At 40.5% G+C, this 19,373-nt stretch overlaps 1 protein-coding gene and 1 long non-coding RNA gene across 4 annotated transcripts in view; one reads left to right on the forward strand and one right to left on the reverse strand.

Annotated features, from left to right (window-relative positions):
• LOC122210892 (cytochrome P450 7B1) overlaps nucleotides 1–19,373 on the reverse strand; it is a 173,097-nt gene that overhangs the window by 53,029 nt on the left and 100,695 nt on the right. The window lies entirely within an intron of this gene.
• LOC122210893 lies at nucleotides 1,893–11,389 on the forward strand. Of its 3 annotated transcripts, XR_006198351.1 has the most exons (5): nucleotides 1,893–2,004; nucleotides 4,577–4,696; nucleotides 6,605–6,816; nucleotides 6,902–7,020; nucleotides 7,255–7,553. It is a non-coding gene; the product is annotated as an uncharacterized LOC122210893 (long non-coding RNA). The 3 variants fall into 3 exon arrangements; XR_006198353.1 differs by lacking the exons at nucleotides 6,605–6,816; nucleotides 6,902–7,020; nucleotides 7,255–7,553 and adding exons at nucleotides 10,852–10,875; nucleotides 11,208–11,389; XR_006198352.1 differs by lacking the exons at nucleotides 6,605–6,816; nucleotides 6,902–7,020.

Raw genomic sequence — 19,373 nt, forward strand, 5'->3', positions numbered from 1 at the left:
AACTGTCAGCCTTCCAGAGTAATCTGAGATTTAAAAATATGATATGAATGATACCTTGATGCCAATAAGCATTAGCATCAGCTTTCCATGCCCACATGCTCTAGAATCTGTGCATATGTTTCAAATAAAATTACTCCTCAGTGTATTTAATTTCAAAATAAACAAGGACATAAGTCAACAGAAGCTTCTCTCTAATACTACCACTCCCAGAAGAAAGATATATGTTGGATGCTAAATATGGGTCAAGTTTATTCAAACTGTATACCAGCCCCTAATAATAAAATAAAGCAAATAGGTATAACTAGATGTGTTACTATAAACTGCCTTACTGTTCTAAAAATAATTAGAAACAAAGTCACAGATCACTCATATACAGAAATCCTTAATTCTTTAAGCCACAGGTAAAATCATTTTCTAACATAGCCTGGCAAAGATTTTTTAAACTTTAAATTGTAACAGCTTTGACATTTATTTTTTAATTTGAATCTTCTGAGAAATTTGCAATTCAAAATGTAAACTAACAGCAACAGAAAATTTTGTTTGGCCTTCACAGGGCCTTTCATCCAAGTTAAAATAGAGAGTGCTTGGGAATTTCCTCTATAGCACACTGTGGGGCTGGGGCTGGAGGAAGTCAATGACCTGAGGAATCTTTACAGTTTGCACTAGGGGCATAAAAGGTAATTACAAATACTGATTTCTTAGATTATAAAAATATATAAAGGTGGATTTGAGGTGAGGGCAGAAGAGCAGCTGAGACCATCCGTAATGTACACTGATCATCTGAGCTTTGAGGAAATGACACTTGGAGAGTGTCTGTGGTGATTCTTCCGAGGTGGTTTCTCTTCCCTCTGATGGCACTAGGAAGATATGGCTCATTCTTCCATTTAGCAGCCACAGACTGAGACCTTTGCCTCCCAGCCTTGCCTGCTGCACTGCTTCACCCACAAGGCTCTGATTGGTGAAGCTGTTTCCATAATAGGCTGAAGCTATTTCCATAAAATAAAACACTGTGGTTGGAAGATGATCTGGGGAAAGTGGATGAACATATTGAGACTCTGGAATCCAAAACAAATATTGCAATGCTTCCAAGGTTGGTAATCTTGGTGGCTAAGAGCACAAGACTTGGAGCCTGTCTGGATTTGACTCCTGATTTCCACCCACTCAATGGATACTCTTGAGGCAAACTCTCTCTGTAACTTGGCTCCATTTTCTGCAAGGTAGGGCTAATGATACTTCTTCCCTTACTGGGTGGTTGTGAAGATTCAATGGAATATATAAAATATTTAAGAACACTCAAGCTCAAAAGAAAGGTTCTATCAATGACAGCTATTACTGTGAATCACATATAACCTATCCTGAAAATTGATTGATGAGATTATGGAGATGTAGACAAGCTATGACTTGCAAACATCCTAAAATAAAAAGACCCAAAATATAAATTGTGGCCTCTTGACTCCTAGCCTACATTTTTTTCCAAATTACTAATATCCCCAACCTTTAGTTCTTGAAAAACCATTGTCAAAAATTTTAGCCACATCCACGAAACACCTGCTCATACTATTTTCTAAGTATCCTTTTTTAAATGGGCTCACTTCTTTTGGGTAAATAAATCAACACCATACAGAAAAATAAAACATTGCAATTAAATTCTAGCTAGATATTCTAGTCTGCTCAAAGCTCCAAGCCCAGAACCTGTTCTTGGTCTACAAGGAAGATTAGCAAGTGTTATGAGCAGAGAATACTTGGTTCTTTGGTCTTTGACTTCATAAGGTTTAAAGCAAACTACAAAGGGGCTAACTTTTTCACAGGATGATTTGACATTGATGCCACAATCACAATTGCCTCCTGACCTTGGTAGGCTCACTGCTCTTTGGGAAAAGCTGTCTAGGCCATGCTGTGTCCTGGAGAAAGGCCCTGGGGAGCAAACACCAGAAACATAGCCAGGCCTCATTTGCTAAGACATCCGTGAAGTTTCTCATTCACCACCATAACTCAACATACAAGGTAAGAAGAAGTGCTCTAATGAAGTCACAAAACCAAAGATAAAACCATTTTAACCAACAAGAATTCATTCGTTGAAGACACTGGGGTGGGGCGGGGGGTGGGGGGGAAGCCCAATCATGCAAGATTTTCACACAGGACTCGGAGGTTTTGGTTTCTGAATCCCATGTATTGATGTTAAGAAGTATTCCTATGTGGTTCTGTCAGCTTTATAATAAGGGTCTCACAACTGCCGTGTGATTGGGGAAATCACTGAATTTTAAGCCACCACAAACACATTAAACTTTAATTTAAGGACTCTCAAAACTGAAGGCAAAGCAAACAGTGACAATGCATCCTTGTGGCACTGGAGCTGTCTGTGATGGTCCCGTCCCTGGGCCCAGAGCACAGCCACCCTGCCTCAGGGCTCTCTATTTAAAGTTTTGATTACAAAGGTTTGGCGTTTATAAAAAGCAGTGTGTAAGGCAAAAACAAAAACAAATCAAAGTGAGACATTTTGGGTCGCATTTCAATTGACTGAAGGAAGCAGGTAAAACAAGTATCTGAATAATGTTTGGCACCCGAATTCAGTGGACTTTCACACCACCTTGTTACTTTGGCTTTTTCACTTGAGAAGCCTATAACTAAAACGGGTTCTCTAGAAAGTGGCCTGTGGGTGTCAGTAATCTCTGGTATGAAATGCTGTGGCCAATTAGGATCCATTTTTCCTTGGGGGGAAAACTTTAACATTGGAGGGTAAAAAGGCTGAGGCCCTCTCCAACTTTTGCTCTCTTTGGTGTTCTGTTTGTTTTGTTTTTTTTAAGTCCATTTATTTATTTTGAGAGAGAGAGTATGTGCGTTAGCAGGGGAGGAGCAGAGAGAGAGAGAGAGTCCCAAGCAGGCTCCATGCTGTCAGCACAGAGCCCAGTGCGGGGCTCAAGCTCATGAACCTTGAGATCATGATCTGAAATCAAGAGTCAGTTGCTTAACTGACTGAGCCACCCAGGCGCCCCAGTTCTAATTGTTTTTGATACTTCTATTATACTTGGCATGTGGTGTGAAAATTTTGTTGTGATGTGGCAGGCACTGGCACTACTCCATGACCTTCTTGTTGGGAAGAACCATGTCTTTCTCTTCCTTTTTCTTCCAGCACCGGCCAAATTCCTTTAATTAGTAGGGGCTCAAAATGTATGTCAAAGAGATGCCAGAATAATTAAATTAGATCTTAGAAATCTATACTCATTGTAGAGACATTATAAAAAGGAGGTAATCCAAAGTCACCTGTAATCCAGCCACTCCAAAACAGTATCATTAGCATATTAACGTACATCTTAAGGGTAATATATACAGACAGCCCTTGCTTTACACAGTAGTGCAGGACCATAAAACTGTGTAAGATGAAACCATGCCAAGTGACCGTAAATATAAAATTATTATTCTGTGGTCCTTTGAAGTTTTTGTCAAAGCACTAGAATCTCTCCTATTGTTGGCCACAAATGTATAGGAATGTGAAAGTAATAGTAAAATTAACATTTATTTAGTCCAAACTAATTTAAAACATTAGAAACACTGGGGCGTCTGAGTGGCTCAGTTGGTTAAGCGTCCAACTTCAGCTCTGGTCGTGATCTCACAGTTTGTGGGTTCAAGCCCCATGCTGGGCTCACTGCTGTCAGTGCAGAGTCTGCTTCAGATCCTCTGTCCCTCTTTCTCTCTGCCCCTCCCAGCTTGTACTCTCTTTCAAAAAAAACCAAAAAAACAAAAAACACACACACACACAAAACCCACATTAGAAACACTGAAAAGTAACTTCTTTTACTGAAAAAGCTTGAGCAGTTTGAGCAGTGGTGGTTGCCTTCTTCTTGTCACATAACTGAGATATGGTGTATCTTCTCTGTGCCCTGGCCAATTGTCACACCCCTTTCTCCATTTGGATCAGCTCCTTTTTTTTAAGGTTTATTTATTTATTGTGGGGTGGGGGGAAGAGTGCGTGTCTGGGCACGAGTGGGGGAGGGGCAGAGGGAGAGACAGAGAGAGAGAGGGAGAGAGAGAGAGAGAGAGAGAGAATACCAGGTAGGCTCCATCTCGTCAGTGCAGAGCCCAAGGAGGGCTCGATCTCATGAACTGTGAGGTCATGTTGGCTCCTAACATTTGATCCTTTGAGCTTTCAGTGCTGTGCACTATCTCTGAGAGTTCCTTTCACGTGAAGTAAATTATTCGCTGTGGTTGCTTTCCTGGGGAGAAGCCACTTTTCTCCTTTATGCTCATAAGCTTCCTTCCCTGAGCCCTTCTGCTGATCATCCAGAGCCTCTGGATGGTGGCTGTGCATTCCCCGGCTCCGTGGTTTCTTCTCTGTCTCCATTCACATTAAATTCACATCTCGCTTGCATTGTTGCTACTTTTGTCTCTTTGCTGCCCTTCATCTTTCTTGGTCAATTCTTTCTCAAGCATCTGAGTTTCCACCTGAAGAAAGGTGGCACCACAGCTACGCCCTGGCATGACCTGAACGACAGATACTCAGCAACAGACCCCTGACCGACTTGGGAAGAACTGATGTGATCGTGTCACTGATCACGATGTGCATCTCTGGTTTACATAGTGACTTGTGGACTGAAGAACTAGAGATGAACTCCGTACTTTATTTTTCACAGTCACGGACTGTAGCAACTGACTTTTGAACTGTAGTGTTGGGGAACCGGCGTAACTTCACCAAATCATGGTAAGTGAAACTTTGTGCATATTGAAACTGTGCAAAGTACCTGTAATGAAAAACTCTTTATTATGTATGTTCACATCTATGCATAGATGCATATTTTAATATTGTGCTATTATGTGCAGCTTTCATAGTTTTCTTTTCTCATTTTATAATATTTCGTGAGAATCTATACTGGTAAATTGATACCTACAGCATCCGTGAAAATGTGCTGTGTGAATTCCACTGAATGAATACAAACAGGGTTGCTACGACTTAAGCGACACAATACATACAATGCTCTTAGCACTGGGCCTGCCGCAAAACAAGAAATTTAAGTTATAATTAAATGACTTAACTGATTTTCTATTGATGGATGCTTGGACAGTTCCTAATTTAAAAAAAATATTTTTTAAGTTGATTTATTTATTTTGAGAGAGACAGAGAGAATACGAGTGGGGGAGGGACAGAGAGAGAGAGGGAGACAGAGAATGCCAAGCAGGCTCTACACCATCAGCATGGAGGAGCCAGATGCAGGGCTCGAACCCACAAAACCCCCAGATCATGAGGTCACGACCTGAGTCAAAACCAAGAGTTGAACACTGGATCGACGGAGTCACCCCTGACTCCCTGGACCGTTCCTAATTCTTAGCACATTATGATGAACATCCTTGTACAGTGAGCACTGTGCGCTTGCAAGAATTGTTTTAGAAGATGATGACAATCTTGGCTATTCATACTCAGAACACGGTTCTCAGATGATGGCTCCTCTCACATAAGAGACTAGGGGAGCAACAAACACTTGGTGTGATGTTGGGAGGGAAAGTAGACGGATTTCTGAGGTGATATGCCTGTGAGTGGGACAGTTTGGCAGAATTACTCAATAGGCAATAAACATACATCTTAGTTCCTAAGACATGTAGAGGCTTGGTGGTTATGGGTACATACGTGAGAAGTCCAGTTCTGGAGTATATGAGACCCACCGAGGGAGAGCTAATGGGAAGATAAAGGACAGAACCCTCGGCAAAAATCATTATCTAAGAGTGACAAGCACTAAATATAACAATAAAAATAAAACAACATTCAACAAGTACTTACTATGAGCCGGGTGGTCTTGCCAAGCACTTTAGGCATATTATCTCAATTAATGCCCAAATAATCATCTTTATGAAGAAGGTACCATTATTAGTGTAGCTTTTCTATAGATCATAAAACTGAGGCTTACAAAAATTAGATAACTAGTCCATGGCCACTTACTAAAAACATGATTCAGGCAAGATTTTCATGCATATATTATGTTTCCAGAATCTACTGTCTTAGCCTTTGTATTCATTATCATTGATGTATAATAAATTGCCACCAGGAGAGCCTGGTGGCTTAGTTGGTTGAGCGTCAGATTCTTGACTTTGGCTCAGGTCATGATCTCAGTTTGTGGGACTGAACTCTGTGTTGGGTTCTGAGCTGATAGCGTGGAGCCTCCTTGGGACTCCCTCTCCCTCTGTCCCTCCCCACTCATGCATGTGCTCTCTCTCTCTCTCTCTCTCTGTCTCTCTCTCTCTCAAAATAAATAAACTTTAAAAAAAAGAGTAAAAGCTTAACATTAAAAAAAAATTTTTAAATAGGGGCACTTGGGTGGCTCAGTCGGTTAAGTGTCTGACTTCGGCTCAGGTCATGATCTCGCAGTTCGTGAGTTCAAGCCCTGCTTCAGGCTCTGTGCTGATGGCTTGGAGCCTGCTTCAGATTCTGTGTCTCCCTCTCTCTCTGCCCCTCCCAAGCTCATGCTCTGTCTCTCTCTCTCAAAAATAAATAAACATTAAAAAAAACCTAAAAATAAATAAGTAAATAAAATAAGAATAAAAGCGTAAAAACATTTCCCCCAAACTGAGAGGCTTAAAACAATAAACATTTATTATTTCACTATTTCTGTGAGTCTAGAATCCAGGCAAAGTTTAGGGTGCCTCTGACCCAAGGACTCTGACGAAACTGTACTCAAGTGCTGGCTGGGGCTATGGTCCCACTCGAAGGCTTGATGGAACAGGACCTTTGCAGGCCTTTGTCCCTTGTCACATGGGCCTCTTCCCAGGACTGCTTTGTGCCACAGGAGCTAGCTTCTCCGGGGAATGACCCAAGAAAGCAAGACTGAATGAGTGAGTGCCTAAAGTGGAAGCTAATCTTTTTGCTGCCAAATGCTAGAAGTGGCATCCCATTATTTCTGTGTATTCTATTTGTTAGAAGCAAGCCACTCAGTCCACCCCACACTCAAGGGGGAAGGGAACGTACAAAGGCATAACTACCAGGAGTCAAGGATCACCAGGGGCCTTCCAGCTAAGAGCCATTTATCATACTGTTCTGTGAGTATCATACCAGGCTAATAGGAAGGACCCAGGAATCAAGGAGTGGGTGCTTACATTTTACTGAGCAATACTCTAGAATCTAGGCTACATTTTTGTTCTTTGAGCTGCTATGAGGGAAGAACCTAACCCAGAAAATATAGTGAGAACGCTCACAAAGCTAACAGTTGAGAGGTTGGAAAGACACTTTAAAACTTTCAGAAAATAAAGAATAAACTCCCTGCTGTCCTACAGACGTGAAAAAGGGCGTGTGACCACCTGCAGCTCACAACTTACACGAGAATGAAACCTGGTGACCTTTGCAGCAACATGCAGGATCTTGCAGAAGCATGAAGAGCAAAGCCTTCACGGAGACTGCTAAGGGCAAAAATAGAGTTGGAGGGTCACACATGTTCTCCTGAGTCTGAGTATTACGACGGGGACCCTTCATGAACGTGAGGGGTTAGACCAAACGTTGTAGGTTTCTTCTAGATTAAAGTTCTGGCAAGAATTAAAAAGGACTCTGTAAAAGTTTGGAAGACAGCAGCCAAACCTTCCATGTAAGGCCATGATAGTGTTCTTGAAAGTTAGGCTCTGCCACCTTAAGAACTCTGATGTGATTTACTGTCGTTTGTTTGCAAGGATGTCAGTTTTTATTTTGTGTCCTTTTCTTTTGGAGGACCAGAGATGATTTAAACTGTTTTTCTATTATAGTGGAGCCAGAGTAGTTGATCTTAGCTATATCCAGATGGTTTCGTCGCTTAGGCTGATTTCTGTTAAACTGTGTAATGTTGTTAATAATCCTTTTAATACATTTAAATTTGTGTGCAGGGTAAAGGGGGGCAGATATGGTACAGATTGGAAGTCACAGCGTCTGCTGGACTTCTGTTGATTTGTTGAATCCAACTGTGGTCTCTAGCACTTGTTCCAATTTTGTTGAACTTAAAGTAACCCCTTCCTTTAAGCTGTGACATTCAACAGCAATGGTTCATTAGCAGGGACATTCGGGCAATGTGGACCTGACTGCTCGGGAAATGTATGCCTTTAATATGAAATGCATACTTTAAAAACCTAAATGTAACTACAGTTTTTATTCCATAGAGGAAAAAGCATGTGGTGAAGGAAAGAATACAACAGACAGATTATCTTCCACAGTCAATGAATCATAGGCTTCTTGATTTTCATTCTTAAATTAACATCTAGCTCTGCAGCCCATCCCACAAGGTATGGACCTACCTTGCTTCCCAACTAGACCCTCACAAAGGTCTCCCAGCTGGGTGGTCTCTTTGCTTTCAAACTCACCCCTATCAAGAGAACAAAAATAATAACTAATATGCACTGATAGATTGCTGCTGGGTTAGTGCTCAGTGCTGTTCGTGCTCTCATTGAACCTTTATAAGCTGAGAAGGTAAGTTCTATTGCTGTCCATTTTACAGATGCAAAAACTCAGATTTAGAGAGTTAAGCAGCTTGCTCAAATACTAAGTCAATTCTATTCTTCCCATTCACCCCGAACATGAATACAAACTGTGCCACTTCACCAATTAAAATCTTGGCTCTTCGGAAACAACTGAGGCACAAATTCCTTAACATGGCACTTAAATAAGAATGATCGCGTTCAAACACTGAGTACTTTCTGTGTTTCTACATGGCTGCAAATCCTTACCTCAACCCTGTAAGATATGTGTGCTTTTCATTGTGGTAGATGAAAAAATGAAATCTTGGAGGGATTTCCAAGGTTACAAAACAATTGTTGATGGGCATAGATGGGATTTAAACCAGGTGAGGTTCTGTAATCTCCTTGTGCCAGTATGTCTGCCTTACTATATATGATTATATACATAAAAGATTTTTTTAAATGCTTATTATTTATTTTGAGAGAGAGAGAAAGAGAATGAGTGGGTGAAGGACAGACAGAGGGAGAGAGAGAATCCCAAGTAGGCGCTGTGCTGTTAGCAGAGCGCAACATGGGGCTCAATCTCACAGACCATGAGATGATGACCTGAGCCGAAATCAAGAGTCAGATGCTTAACTGACTGAGCCACCCAGGTGCCCCACCAACTAGGCTTTTCTTAATACCCAACTTCTACCAATCTGTATCACTTTATCTTCCCCCCTTTCCTTCTCCCTTCACTCTACTCCTATGCTCAAAGTAATTTTTGGAACACAGGCAATTTTTGAAACATACTCTTCCCTATACCCAGAGTTTATTTATTTTTCTGTTTATCTGGCAAGCTTCTAGATATCATTTAAGACGAAGCTTCTTCTGGGCCTTTTTCTTTTCTTTTCAAATTTTCCTTCACCACCCTTTCCTTGCTGGAAGACTTTAAAAAAAAAATTAAGCTTATTTATTTTGAGAGAGGCAGAAAGAGTGCAAGTGGGGGAGGGGCAGAGACAGAAAGGGAGATAGAGACTCTCAGGCAGGCTCTGCACTACCAGCACAGAGCCTGATGCAGGGCTTGAACTCTCGAAACCATCAGGACCTGAGCTAAAGCCAGGAGTTGGGCACTTAACCACGCAGGCACCCCTGATTATTTTATTTTCAAGGATATTTTGTAAATAGTTGTGAGAAGACTGCCATCTTATTTTATTACAAATGTTCGTTTATAATAGACAGTGATGGGGTATCATATATTGATTCATTTTGTGCAACTAATTATTCCTGAATGCCTACCGATGTGTCTTATATGTATCTCTGTTTTCCCAGCTTTTAGTGCAGTGCTTGCCACTTAAATAGTAAAAAAAAAAAAAAAAAAAGAAAAACGGCTGTATGAATGAATGACTAAATAAATGGAGGCTTCACTCAGGAACGTGCAGGAGCTAAATCAACAGCAGTCATTTCTGAATCAGACTAAAAAGCTCCTGAAATATGGTTAGCCATGATTCACTTGCCTTCTCCTTTTGTGGGCAGGGCCTCCTTGATTAAATACAATGTTTTAAAAGATGCTTTAAATAGCCAAGGAAGCCTTCTAACTCCTGAAAGTTCCAAATACAAAGGAAACTTTGTATCAGCTAATTGCAACAGAGTGACCCCTTTCATCCTGGGTTCTCCAGCTTTCTCATCTGTCCTGTGTCAACCGGCATCCAAACCATTCACAATCCCAAGGCATGTCTCATAGACAGAACAGGGGCAGGGTGGGACAACTGCCCTCTTCATCTTTTCTCTGCTAAGTTCCATGTGTTTTCTTCTTCTTTTTTTTAAGTTTATGTATTTATTTTGAGAGAGGAGGGTGCGAGGCAAAGAGACAGGGAGAGAGAGAATCCCAAGCATGGTTCCGCGTGGTCAGCGCAGAGCCCGATGTGCGGCCAATCTCACCAACCATGAGATCACGACCTGAGCCCAAATCAAGTCAGAGATGCTTAACCAACTAAGCCACCAGGTGCCCGTCCATGTGTTTTCTTTTCAGTGATTGTTTCACTACAAAACACCAGGTTGAGCTCAGCTTCATCCCCAGATCCTGAGGACCAAGAATTTCTGTCCACTCTGATCTGGCAGCATCATGCCTCCTTCTTGCCCACCTCCCCCCACCCAGGCTTTCCTCCTAAGGTGTCCAACGCTCCCTGGTTCTCAGCAGCACTGTCCCTGCCACTGCTCTACCTGGTCACACACTGTCCACTTCAGAAGGGCTGGAAATACAGATTGCAGCTGGGCATGTATTTACACACACACACACACACACACACACACACACACACACACTGCTATTGTTTCTGGCCCAATTTTAATAATAATAGCTATTATTTATAGAACCTGTTTATATTAGACTCCATGCTAAATGCTTTGAATGGATTATCTAATTTAATCTTTACACTCATTCTCTGAAGCAGATTCTATCATTATCCTCTTTTACAGAGAAAGAAACCAAGACTTGGAGAGGTAAGAAATTGGTCCCACATTGCACAGCAGGGAAGCTCGCATTTGAGTGGGGCTTGGCCACCATACTCTAGAGCAAGAAGCTTGACTTTGGCTCCTAGTCTGTAGGCTGAATGAAACATGAAAGGTACCCCAGGACTGTTACTTAACTAAGCTGATGTACTCTCCCCAAGTTTCATGGACTTTCACTTGATGAGTGCCGACTTAAGGGGTACATGTGCAAATGTCTGAGACCCTGTAATGAGGACAAGGCTGTGAGCTGAGCAGTAATCTCCATGAGGGAGTTACCGTGGTTGCACCTGTTCTTTACCTATAAATTCTTGTCTGTCCTAAAGGCACTGAAGCATGAGAAACACTGAGACAGAATATAGAGTTGAAATACCGACAGAACAATGGAATAATTAGTTTGTCCAAAGGAACACAAGCCAACTGCAATTTGGCTTGATTATGCATGGAATTAAAATTTGTCTCTGCCAATCACATTGGCATCGTCTTAAAAAAGGAACCCAGACCACCACGGCTGGCCAGTGAATTGGACCCTGGCAACTTATACAATTATTTTCTATGTGTCATATATGAAAATGAGGCTACTCCATTACTGTCAGCAGGATACATATTAATATTTATTAATTCAGCAGACATTTATTGAATGCCTACTGTGTATAGGTACGTGACAGGCTCTGTGCACAATGGCTAAGAAGAAAATCTAGGACTTTTGCCCTCCCCTAAGAATTCATCATCAAGAAGAGGGGGATAAAATCAGACAATTGTGGGGGAGATTAAACATGGAGTATCAAGTACTCTCAAGTTTTGGAGATCAGGATCATGTTCCTATCCAATGATCTGGAAAGTCTTCAAATAGGAGGGGGCATTTTACATCAAAAAGCAGAAATGCTGGAAGAAGACATTCTAAGAAAAGAGAATGTCAACATTTAACAAGCTACATAAACTAGACTACGTGAACTGATTTGGGCAAATGACTTTAGCTTACACAAATTACTTCACCTTCAGGGCAACTTAAAGAAATGAAAGCAATTTCCTCAAATTTTTAGATAACTGCCCAATATGAAAATATTAGCTTTCACTAACAAACAGAAGATACACTTTAAGTATTTGAAAGCTTGAGGTACACTTTCAGTAAGTAAATGTTAATGCTTTGTTTAAAATGATTTATTTTATAAGTCTATTGCTGACAGAAAAAAGACTTGATAAGACATCATCTCAAACCTGTCAGAATGGCTAAAATCAACAACTCAAGCAACAACAGATGTTGGCGAGGATGCCGAGGAAAAGGGAACTGAACTCTCTTGCACTGTTGGTGGGAATGCAAACTGCTGCAGCCATTCTGGAACACAGCATGGAGTTTCCTCAAAAAGTTAAAAATAGAGCTACTCTATACCCCAGAAATTGTATTGCTAGGTATTTACCCAAAGGGACACAAAAATACTGACTTGAAGAGACACATGCATCCTGATGTTTATAGCAGCACTATCAACAACAGCCAAATTATGGAGAGAGCCCAAATGTCTACCAACTGATGAATGGATAAAGAAGATGCTGGGGACACACACACACACACACACACACACACACACACTGGAATATTACTCATCCATCAAAAAGAATGAAATCTTGCAATTGGCAACGACATGGATGGAGATAGAGTGTATTAATGCTAAGCGAAATAAGTCTGACAGAGAAAGACAAATACCATATAATTTTACTCATATGTGGAATTTAAGAAACCAAACAGGTGAAAATAGGGGGGAAAAAGAGAGGCAAACCAGGAAACAGACTCTTTAACTATAGAGAACAAACTGAGAGTTACTGGAGGGGGGCTGGGTGGGTTAAGGGGTGAGGGGCATTAAGGAGGGCACTTGTTGGGATGAGCACTGGGTGTTGTATGTAAGTGATGAATCACTAATTTCTACACCTGAAACTAATATTACACTGTATGTAAACTAACTGGAATTTAGATAAAAACAAACAAAATAAGACTTGAAGGATATAAGGCACAATGTTAAATTAACTGATTATTTCTGGGTATTGGGACTATGATTAATTTTTGTTTTCTTCTTTGTGTTTTTCTGGGTTTCCCAAATTTCCAATAATAAAGATATATTTCTTCTGTAACCAGTAGAAGCACAAAAGTTACTCTAAATGGTCCTTTAAATGTGTTAGTCTTGATAGAGAGTCAGAGCTAATAAGTTCATGTGTTTAACAAATATGTAAGTCCCACTCACATGGCAGGCAATGTCCCTGTGATGGGCGCAAAGGTGAGTCAAAGTCCCCTTACAGAGTTTGCAGTCTACTGAGGGAAAAGAAACTAAATGACTTAGACAAATTACTAATATATCATTATGACTTGAAGGAAAGAAAGGAACAGGGTCTTGTGTGAAAGGGAGTCATGAGAACAAACATGACAAAGTTGGTGGGAGGGAAAGGGTAGGGTAGAGCTGATGGCATCTGGGGCCAGATCAGAAGGTGAGTACAGGTGGGCTGGGGAGAAGCGTCCAGCTGCATTGAGCAGCAAGCACGTCTCTGCCCTGGGGTGGAAAACAGATGGGCATCGCGGCAGGACTACTGACACTGGGCTGGAGCACCTTGAGGGGAGGATGGACTGGTGGAGAGGAATTTGTTGAGATGAGGAGGGTCTAGATCTCACGGGTACTTGCAGGCCATCTTCTGCCAATAACTAAACCTGTCCTCAAGTGTGAGCAGTAAAAACTCAAGACAATGAGAGACAGGGGCAAAGAGTTCTGATGCTTGAGTCAGCTGACATGAACCCCCAATTTCCCTTGAAGATGCTCCTATCCAGCCTTCCTAAGCCCCACCTTATTCATCTGTAAAAAGGAACTAAGTCCACCATCATGAGAGTAAGGTGGTTGTTAGAGTTAAGAGAGAGAATACATTTGAAGAACGGCGCCTAGAACAGAGTAATCAATTTAAAAACTAACAAGCAGCATAGCATCTTGAGTATCAAAAAATCCTTCCATTACTTCCTTTTTTTTTAAAGTAGGCTCCATACCCAACGTGGGACTTGAACTCACAACCCAGAGATCAAGTTGCATGCTCTACCGGCTAAGCCAGCCAGCCACCCCTCCATTACTTCTTTTTAGAGATAAAACCCAAAGTAACATGTATTAGTTTTTTTTTCCCAAAAAGCTCTTCTTTATATGACTAAGAGAGATCTAGAATTAAAGAGCCTGTTTTTAGGGTATCAGTTTTTATGCAAAAGAAACAAGCTTGTATAAATATAATCATATATATACCCGAACATACACACACACACACACACACACACACACACACACACATATATACACTATTTTTTAAAACATTGTTTGAGGTTTGCATCATTAAATTTAACTGAGCTTAGAATAAATAAATATATTGTACACTGCCAGGCAAGTCTAGTTTTACATGTTATCACAAATGCATTTTATAGGATATAACTCAAAAGAAGAAATACAAACGGAAGGAGAAAAATTTTAAATGGCCACCTAGGAGAGTGTGCTTGTGTTCTCCAGAATTGTTAGTTGTTGTTTTCTTAAGTAGGCTTCAAGCCAAGGTGTAGCCCAACGGGGGGTGGGGGGGGGGCTTGAACTCATGACCCTGAAATCAAGATCTGAGCCCAGATCAAGAGCCAGATGCTTAACTGATGGAGCCACCCAGGCGCCCCCAGAATAGTTAGTTCTGATGATACCACCTTATAGCTGTTTTAGTGAAGGAGAGTAAGTAGAACTTACCAAAAGAAAAACAAAACCAGAGAAAAATAGTCTAGTATCCAATTCTTTGTTTGGATTTTTCCCCTTCAACAGTATTGATTATTCCTATTATTTAACATCGTGATTAGTTTGCTAGACTAATTATCTGCCTTAAAAAAGTGCACACACCATCAATAACAAACCCTGTTGGCTCTTTAAAAAAAAAGTTGGGGCGCCTGGGTGGTTTAGTCAGTTAAGTGCCCAACTTCAGCTCAGGTCATGATCTCATGGTTCGTGGGTTTGAGTCCCGGGTCAAGCTCTGTGCTGACAACTCAGAGCCTGGAGCCTGCTTCAGATTCTGTGTCCATCCCCCCACCCCCGCTCTTCCCCCACTCATGCTCTGTCTCTCTCTCTCTCTCAAAAATAAAAACATTAAAAAAAAATTTTTTTTAAGTTGTGTTGGGTGTGGGGTGGCTCAGTTGGTTAAGCGCCCAATTCCTGATCTCAGCTCAGGTCTTGATCTCAGGTTGTGAGTTCAAGCCCTGTGTTTGGCTCCATTCTGGGCATGAAGCCGACTTAAAAAAAAAAAAAAAAAAAAAAAAGTTGTTTTAAGCCAGTATTGTTATTTAATCTGGAAATTCAGGTGAAAACGCATCTACCCTGAAATGTTCATTTGTTCTAGTTCTAATGTCTTTACAACCCTCCAAGGGGATATGTTCACTCAACTGCTCTTATTGTCATCCAGCTTTTTATTCAAACAACTTCAAAATTACTGGGATGCTACAGAAAGAAGCCAGGGTTCTCACGGGATCAGGGGTTATCCACCAAAGTAAAGTTTCTGGTAAATTTGGAAGATATTTTCCTTATTTAAATATAGCTATATATTCTCAAAGACGTTGTGGGAAGCTCTGAATGGGGAAAATAGAAGGAAAAGAACCCATACCCCATCACTATATGCTAAGTTGTGCTTGTGGAATTAAAGGCTTGAAACAAACAAAGGCTTTTGAAGTGAGCGTCTCATGACTAAGTAATCTAAAATTCGGCAGAATTACACATTACCTCAGAAGCCATCATATTAACCCCTTGTTAGTACAGCGTATGGTTCCTCAGAGTGTGCTGGCACAAGATGGCCAGGCCTGGAGCTGGGGAAGATTAATTCTTGCCTATTTTGAACACCAACACACAGGTGTTGCCTCTATTTTCCTAAAGCTCTCAGGAAATATTTTAAGCGTTTTAGGAGTTGGTGACAATAGTGACCTTTAAAAATCTTGAACTCTTGAAGTAGATGAGAAGGATAATTATTATCTGATCCTCTTGTACTAAAGCACACTGCAAAAATTAATTAGTCTACTCACTAAGTTACAAGGGATAAGACTCACTTCTAATTAGGTATCAGGTGGGAACCTTGCCATTAGAGAATGAAGTTAGGTCAATATGTTTCTTACTGTAATTGCAAGATATCTGTAATGGGTGAAATACCTGTCTTTTGGTTCCTTGGAGCAGAGTGGGGGAAAATCTAAAGAAGTGTTTTTTTTTGGATCTTCATTAGCAGCTACCAATACTAGACAGAGCATAATGCATAGTAGGTGTTTTTGACTGTTTTTCTAAACTCACTTAACTTTGCTAAATAAGAATATGATGACATCATCCTCTGTTCAAATATTCATATTAAATTCTCTGTACATCTCTGAACTCAAACTCCACAGACAACCACTCAATCTCCTAAAGAATTCTTATAGTATAGGAATAGTTTCAGAGAGTAATTACTTTCTTTTTTTCTCCCAAGTAAGATCAGCCTTCCTGTCACCAGAGTGTTTGAGATGTTTGGGGCTTTACCTTTGATGAATACATGACATGCCAAGTTCTATGGGTCTACAGATTCATCACTCTCCAAATTTATAGGGATGTATGCAGTGTGATTTGATAAATTGTTTTGTTTTGCCTTTCATCAGTCACACGCTATTGAAAGGACGCTCCCAGTATATCTTAGGCATCATCTATCAAAAATAAGGCTTCGGGGAGAACAAATAAAATGCAGTAAAAACTTGTTGAACTGATAACTATATAATATGAATGTGTCATCTCTGAATATGAAGGACCACTATAAGAGGCTCATATTTTATTTTTTTAAGCAAGTTTACATATCTGTTTCCCAGTGGCTTAAAGTACATTTTGGTACGAATGTGTGCAAAGCTACCTAAGTGTCTTTGGGGGAGAGAGTGCTATAAATTAAAATGATTATTAATCTTACTAAATCCATTCCTTTTTACTGGCATTTACTTAGGAGATCTGTGCCTCCTTATGATGGATTGGTTTGGCAACTTACTTGATGTACTAGTGTATGAAATAAGAAGCTGGAGTTTGATACTCAGTTTTGCTTTGTTTTGTTTTTAAAGGAAAAAAATCTATTAAATACCTATTTAAAAAATCTCTATCAAACTAACAAGTAAACTGACCCAAAAACAGTTAAAAAGAGAATACTAGGACTTTAAAATTGCTGGATCTGGCATTTTAAGTCAAGATGGGAATGGTAATTATTGCATTTATTAATTTAAATTCTATTTACATTTCATCATGAGAACAATGAGTTTCTGCTAATTAGTAAAATGTTCTCTATTCAAGGCCACTAATGACTATGGGTCCATGAAAATATGTTTGAATCCCAGAAGAAAATTGCTTTACAGGTTTCAGGGCCTCAACTTCTTTTGAGGGACATAAAGTATAGCAGTCAACAGCTCTGTTAAACAGATTCCATGGTTAGAATCTCTTTTTAGACCTTAGGCAACTTTCAACATAATAGATATGGAAAAGCCACCTTGCCAATATATAGAGAGTGCTCAGATGAATGGACAATCAAAGAAAATAAAACATCAGGAATATTTCAAATTTGCTTTCCTGATAGGAAATATTTCAAAGATTGATAATTTCCAGGGCTGTTAATAGTGGGAATTCTCTCACATGCCTTAGCAAGAATGAGGTGTATCTTACTGATGCTAAAAGACTTTTAAGGCATGCTGTTAAGTGAATGAGGTGAACTATAGAATAATAAGTCCAATATGAACCAATTTATATAAATGCCTCCTCCTGGCATGTGAGGAAGGAGAAACAGAGAGAGGGGAACAGAGGATCTGAGGCAGGCTCTGCGCTGAGAGCTGTGAGCCTGATGTTGGACTTGAACTCATGGACCGCGAGATCATGACCTGAGCCGAAGTTGGGCACTCAACCGACTGAGCCACCCAGGTGCCCCTCCTCTCATGTATTTATAAAATAAATGCAAAAATAAAGATCTGGGAGGTTTCAAACAAAACTCCCAATAGAGCTTGGGGTGAGGGTGGGGGACAGGAAAGAGAAGCCAAGTAAAAGGGCTTTTCACATTGTTACTCTAGGTACTCCTGGATCAATTCAACCACGTGTAGCAAGATATGTCCTCATGTTTCTTATGTAATTATTAAAGAAAACACTTCTATTTTTTTAATAAAAATATTTTTATTTTTATTTATTTTTGAGCAGGGGAGGGGCAGAGAGAGAGGGAGACACAGAATCTGAAGCAGGCTCCAGTGTCCGAGCTGTCAGCACAGAGTCTGACCTGGGGCTCGAACTCGTGAACTGCAAGATCATGACCTGAGCTGAAGTCAGATGCTTAACTGACTGAGCCACCCAGGTGCCCCAAAAGAAAACACTTCTTTTTAAAAACTTGTTTATGAATTATCTCATTCACAATTTTTTTCACAGAATTTCAAAGCAGGCAAAGGCATCATTCCATTTCATTGAATTTACGCCTTGCAAACAGTACTGTACTCTGAAACCTTAGGGATTTTCTAAAGTCCTCTGGGGGACAGGGAATGAAGGCTGCAGCTGGTGGCCTTCAGCTACTAACACACACACACACACACACACACACACACACACACACACATCCAGACACCTCCCTGCCAACTTTGGCTTCCGGCATTGGCTTTCTCTGTTTCACAAATTAAAATTAAATGTAAGATTTTGAGCAGTGTTTCAGGACTTAAAATGTTTAAAGGCTATTCCAACTCCATTTTGAATTTGCCCCCACAATGACATGAAACTTGCCAGAGGCCATACTTCAGTAGCAGATCCCAGAAAACATTAGGTCTCTTGCCCTGTACCACATGGCCCCTTTAAGACCCCAGGGGTCCCCCCATCTTGTACACATATCACATATCCCCTCACTTGGAAGTCATAAGCAGCCAGCAACAGAGGCAACGAGAGGAACACACTTCACCCTACACCAACTTTCTTATTCATTTCCACTTAAATGTTTGTATTTACCTTTTAATACCATATACAGGTGTAATAACATAAAGTCTTCTAGCTTCCTTAAGAAGGATAACTTTTGTAGGAAATTATCTGAATAAATACGGAAGATAGTTTCTGCTATTTTCCTCAAGATTAAAAGATTCCCAAACTAATTAACAAAATGACATTTATTACAGTCAGTAAAGTATAACACTAAAGTCACTAAGTACAAAATAGCTTAAATGAGTCACCTCACCCACCCAATTAAGAGCTGACCCACAAGATCCAAGAGGATGGTAGTTCAAAGGAGGCAGAAGGGCCACTCATTCCGTAGGAACCCAACCACAGAGGCACATCCCCCCAAGAAAACAGTTCACTGCCATTCTCACCTGCAGAGATGAATTGAAGACAGACAGCTACAGACCCAGAGAGGGCAAAGGGAAAGCCACCCCACTGGGTTGTTAGTTATTGTCACACACTGAAAAATGGCAATGAAATAACAACCTGACATAGAATACCAGACCCCCAAAC

This window comes from Panthera leo, chromosome F2 (assembly GCF_018350215.1).
Source record: "Panthera leo isolate Ple1 chromosome F2, P.leo_Ple1_pat1.1, whole genome shotgun sequence".
In the NCBI taxonomy this organism is placed as follows: domain Eukaryota; kingdom Metazoa; phylum Chordata; class Mammalia; order Carnivora; family Felidae; genus Panthera; species Panthera leo.